We start from the raw sequence: 6,126 nt of genomic DNA on the forward strand, positions 1-6,126 counted from the left end.
CATCTGAGGCTTAGTGAATATCTCTTGGATTCTTCGGAGTCTTCGTGGTATAGGCAGGACCTGATGGCGGCATTCAAGAGAATCCGGAAGGTCTAACCTTGTCTGTGGTATTCTGAGTAGGATTCAATGACTGAATGACTATGACGTGCTTCAAACCTGTAACCTACTGGGCGTTAGTGACAGACGCAAAAGAGGGATTCTATTCCGGTAGGGAAGGGAACCAAACCGGTGATTGGCAGTACTGTGACAGAGTACGTGCATTAGCTTTCACTGCGCGGATGGGAGGTAGCTGCTGACAACAGTGAGACCCTACACGAGCTTGCCATGGAAAGGAGTGAGAAGGATTGGATGAAGGCAGTAGGAAAGCAGAGAGACGGAAGGGAAGGCATCTTCATACACTTGTCTGAAGCTCTTACACCAATGATATACATAAGTATCACTATCCTTATCTTTATGTTATTTTCGTTCATCATCATCATATACATTTGAGTTTGCCTGACTAAGATTTACAAGATGACCATAGCTTGCTTCAATGCTAACAATCTCCGTGGGATCGACCCTTACTCACGTAAGGTTTATTACTTGGACGACCCAGTGCACTTGCTGGTTAGTTGTGCGAAGTTGTGTAATGCCATGGTATTGAGCCACCAAGTTTTTGGAGCCATTACCGGGGATTATGAGAGTTGTGAAAAAGTATTGTTCACAATTTCGCGCACCAAGTTTTTGGCGCCGTTGCCGGGGATTGTTCAAGTTTTGAGCAAGCTTTTGGTAACATCAGTGCCAAGATCCGGCAACAACACCAAGTTTTTGGCGTTATTGCCCGGGATTGTTTAGGCTGGACAACTGACGGTTCATCTTGTTGCTTAGATTAGGTATTTATTTTTTTCGAAATTCTTGAAGATGAATTCTAGAGTTTCATGATGATTTGTTGAAATCTGGCTGGCTGAGAAGCCATGTCTAATCTGATTGGACCGAGGTTTCAACTTATCACCACAAGAGCTTGTTGATTTTCATCAATTTTGCTTTTGGAGCAGTGATCTGCTAAGGCTTGGCTGACCTTTGGTCATGTCTAGTGTTTTGGACCGAAGCTTTCCTTGAAAGCTTGGCTGGCTGTGAAGCCATGTCTAATTCCTGGACCGGAGTCTTAGACTAGCATTGCACTGATTCCTGGAATTCTCATTAAGAATTTTGATACCTTTTCCCACTTAATTTTCGAAAAATACAAAAAAAAAATTTGCAAAATCATAAAATCCAAAAATATTTCTTGCTTTAGTCTAGAGTCTCATCTTAAGTTTGGTGTCAAATGCATGTTTTTGTTACATTTTTCGAATTCATGCATATATTTCTTGTTTTGATCTTTAAATTCTATTGACTTGAGTGTTTATGTGTCTCATATAGTGTCAGTAGTACACAAACTGCTAAGTTTGGTGTCTTGCATGCATTGTTATTTGATTCTTGTTGCATTTTGATCATTAAAAATCCAAAAATATTTTTTTATTTGTGTCTTTTCAAGTCAATGATACAAAGAATTGAAGATTCAGAACATACTGCAGAGGAATTATACAGAAAAAGCTGAGCATTCAAAAATGCCCAGTGAAGAAGGCAGACTGGCGTTTAAACGCCAGCCAGGGCACCTGGTTGGGCGTTTAACGCCCAAAAAGGGTGCATTTTGGGCGTTAAACGCCAGAATGGATACCATTCTGGGCGTTTAACGCCAGGATGGTGCTAGGGGGAAGATTTTGTTTTCAAAATCATTTTTTTTCAAGTTTTCAAAGTTTTTCAAAACCAAATCTTTTTCAAATCATATCTTCTCAATCAAATGTTTTCAAAATCAATTTCTTTCCTTTTCAAAGATACTTACTAACAATTAATGATTTGATTGAACATTTTTTGCCTTTTCTGTGAAGGAAGGTTTTATGTTTGAATCATATCTTTTCTTGTTAGGCAAGTCACTAGTTTTCAAAATCAAATCTTTTAAAATTGTTTTCAAATCATATCTTTTAAAATTGTTTTCAAATCATATCTTCTCAATCACATCTTTTTAAAAACCATAACTTTTCAATCAATTCTTTTCAATCACATAATTTTTTTTTTATAGTTTTCAATCAAATCTTTTTAATTTCTAATTTCAAAATCTTTTTCAAAAATCACTTGATTTCTTTTTCACTTTGAGTTTTCGAAAATTATCAATCAAATTTTCAAAATGTTTTCAAAATCTTTTGATTGAATTTTCGAAAATCCTCTTCCCTCCTTCCCACATCCTTCTATTTATGGAGTACCACTCCTTCTTAATGCACAATTTGAACCTTATCTAATTAAAGTTCGAATTCTTCTTCTCCTTCTTCTTACTATTTCTCTTTTCCTCTGACACTTCAAGGAATCTCTATACTGTGACATAGAGGATTCCACATTTTCTTTTTCTCCCCTCTTTCATATGAGCAGGAGCAGAGACAAAGGCATTCTTGTTGAAGCTGACCCTGAACCTGAGAGGACCCTGAAGCGAAAACTAAGAGAAGCCAAGGCACAACTCTCTTTAGAGGACCTGACCGAATTCTTCAAAGAAGAAGAACACATGGCAGCCGAAAACAACAACAATGCCAACAATGCAAGGAAGGTGCTGGGTGACTTTACTGCACCTACTCCTGATTTCTATGGGAGAAGCATCTCTATCCCTGCCATTGGAGCAAACAACTTTGAGCTTAAGCCTCAATTAGTTTCTCTAATGCAACAGAATTGCAAGTTCCATGGACTTCCAATGGAAGATCCTCATCAGTTCTTAGCTGAATTCTTGCAAATCTGTGACACAGTCAAGACTAATGGGGTTAACCCTGAGGTCTACAGGCTGATGCTATTCCCTTTTGCAGTAAGAGACAGAGCTAGAATATAGTTGGATTCTCAACCTAAAGAAAGCCTGGACTCTTGAAAAAAGCTAGTCAATGCCTTCTTGGCAAAGTTCTTTCCACCACAAAGATGGAGTAAGCTTAGAGTGGAAGTCCAAACCTTCAGACAGAAGGATGGAGAATCCCTCTATGAAGCTTGGGAAAGATACAAACAATTAATCAGAAGATGTCCCTCAGACATGCTTTCTGAATGGAGCATCATAGGTATTTTCTATGATGGTCTCTCTGAACTATCCAAGATGTCTTTGGATAGCTCTGCTGGAGGATCTCTTCATCTGAAGAAGACGCCTACAGAGGCTCAAGAGCTGATTGAAATGGTTGCAAATAACCAATTCATGTACACTTCTGAAAGAAATCCTGTGAACAATGGGACTAGTCAGAAGAAAGGAGTTCTTGAGATTGACACTCTGAATGCCATTTTGGCTCAGAATAAAATATTGACTCAACAAGTCAACTTGATTTCTCAAAGTCTGTCTGGAATGCAAAATGCACCAAACAGTACTAAGGAAGCTTCATCTGAGGAAGAAGCTTATGATCCTGAGAACCCTTCAATGGAAGAGGTGAATTACCTAGGAGAACCCTATGGAAACACCTACAATTCTTCATGGAGAAATCACCCCAATTTCTCATGGAAGAATCAAGAGAAACCTCAACAAGGTTTCAATAACAATAATAATGGTGGAAGAAACAGGCCTGGCAACAACAAGCCTTTTCCATCATCTTCTCAGCAACAGACAGAGAGTTCTAAGCAGAATACCTCTGACTTAGCAACAATGGTCTCTGATCTAATAAAGACCACTCAAAGTTTCATGAATGAAACAAAGTCCTCCATCAGAAATTTGGAAGGACAAGTGGGTCAGCTGAGCAAGAAAATTACTGAACCCCCCCTAATACTCTCCCAAGTAATACAGAAGAAAATCCAAAAGGAGAGTGCAAAGCCATAAATATGGCCGAACATGGAGAGGCAAGAGAGGAGGAGGACGCCACTGAGGAAGACCTCAGTGGGCGTGTACCAATCTCCTCTGAGTTCCTCAATGAGGAACAATGGGAATCTGAGGCTCAAAATGAGACCATAGAGATTCCATTGGACTTACTTCTGCCTTTCATGAGCTCTGATGAGTATTCTTCCTCTGAAGAGGATGAGTATGTCACTGAAGAGCAAGTTGCTAAATACCTTGGAGCAATCATGAAACTAAATGACAAGTTATTTGGAAATGAGACTTGGGAGGATGAACCTCCCTTGCTCACCAAAGAACTGGATGACTTGTCTAGGCAGAAACTACCTCAAAAGAGGCAGGATCCGGGGAAGTTTTCTATACCTTGTACCATAGGCACCATGACCTTCAAGAAGGCCTTGTGTGACTTAGGGTCAAGTGTAAACCTCATGCCCCTCTCTGTAATGGAGAAATTAGGGATCTTTGAGGTGCAAGCTGCAAGAATCTCATTAGAGATGGCAGACAATTCAAGAAAACAAGCTCATGGACTTGTAGAGAATGTTTTGGTGAAGATTGAAGACCATTACATCCCTACTGACTTCATAGTCCTAGAGACTGGGAAGTGCATGGATGAATCCATCATCCTTGGCAGACCTTTCCTAGCCACAGCAAAGGCTGTGATTGATGTTGATAGAGGAGAGTTGATCATTCAAGTGAATGAACAATCCTTGGTATTTAAGGCCCAAGGACATCCCTCTATCATCATGGAGAGGAAGCATGAAGAGCTTCTCTCAAAACAGAGCCAAGCAGGGCCCCCACAGTCAAACTCTAAGTTTGGTGTTGGGAGGCCACAGCCAAACTCTAAGTTTGGTGTTGAACACCCACATTCAAACTCTAAGTTTGGTGTTGGGAGGTTCCCACACGGTTCTGAGCATTCCTGAGGCTCCATGAGAGTCCTCTGTCAAGCTAATGACATTAAAGAAGCGCTTGTTGGGAGGCAACCCAATGATTATATTTTATATATTTTTCTTTGTTATTTTATGTTTTTTGTAGGTTGATGATCATAAGAAGTCACAAAAACAATGAAAAAAGCAAAAACAGAATGAAAAACAGGAAGAAAAATAGCACACCCTGGAGGAGAAGAAGCTGGCGTTCAAACGCCAGTAATGCTAGCTGTTGGGCGTTTAACGCCCAGTCTGGCACCATTCTGGGCGTTTAACGCCAGAAAGGGGCACCAGACTGGCGTTAAACGCCAGAAAAGGGCAACAACCTGGCGTTAAACGCCAGGAATGGGCACCAGCCCGGCGTTTAACGCCAGAAACAGCTCAAAACGTGATTTTGAGCAACATTTGGTGCAGGGATGACTTTTCCTTGACACCACAGGATCTGTGGACCCCACAGGACCCCACCATCACTCTCTCTCTTCTTCCCATTCACCAATCACCTCAATACCTCTTCCCCAAAAACCCTTCACCTATCAAATCCATCTTTCTCTTCACCACTCACATCCATCCTTCATAAATCCCCACCAACCTCACCCTTCAAATTCAAACCATTTTCCCTCCAAAACCCACCCTAATGGCCGAACCTTTACCCCCTCTCCTATAATAACCCTTCTTCTCTCTTCATTTTCACACAACCTAAACACCCTTTCTTACCCTTCTTGGCCGAACACACTACATCTCCCTCTTCCTCATTTCTTCTTTCTATGAAGTTGTGGCCTTGAAGAAGGTAATCTCCGAGGTCCCCTTTTCACTCAAAAAGGGTGAATACCCGGAGATCCGCCATGAGATCCGAAGAAGAGGTTGGGAAATGCTTACCAACCCCATTCAACAAGGAATCTTGATGGTTCAAGAGTTCTATGCCAATGCATGGATCACCAAGAACCATGACCAAAGTGTGAACCCGAATCCAAAGAATTATCTCACTATGGTTCGGGGGAAATACTTGGATTTTAGTCCGGAGAGTGTGAGGGTGGCGTTCAACTTGCCTATGATGCAAGGAGATGAGCATCCTTACACTAGAAGGGTCAACTTTGATCAAAGGTTGGACCAAGTCCTCACAATCATATGTGAAGAGGGCGCACAATGGAAGCAAGATTCAATAGGAAAGCCGGTTCAATTGAGAAGGCATGACCTCAAGCCCGTGGCTAGAGGATGGTTAGAGTTCATACAACGCTCAATCATTCCCACTAGCAACCGGTCCGAAGTTACCATAGACCGGGCCATCATGATCCATAGCATTATGATTGGAGAAGAAGTGGAAGTTCATGAGGTTATAGCTCAAGAACT

General features: G+C 41.2%; 1 non-coding gene across 1 annotated transcript; it reads right to left on the reverse strand.

Moving 5' to 3' along the window:
- Window positions 1-2,977: 2,977 nt before the first annotated feature.
- LOC130942547 (small nucleolar RNA R71) lies at window positions 2,978-3,085 on the reverse strand. Its single transcript, XR_009071115.1, has one exon. It is a non-coding gene; the product is annotated as a small nucleolar RNA R71 (small nucleolar RNA).
- Between the last annotated feature and the right edge of the window lie 3,041 nt (window positions 3,086-6,126).

This window comes from Arachis stenosperma, chromosome 7 (assembly GCF_014773155.1).
Source record: "Arachis stenosperma cultivar V10309 chromosome 7, arast.V10309.gnm1.PFL2, whole genome shotgun sequence".
Taxonomy (NCBI): domain Eukaryota; kingdom Viridiplantae; phylum Streptophyta; class Magnoliopsida; order Fabales; family Fabaceae; genus Arachis; species Arachis stenosperma.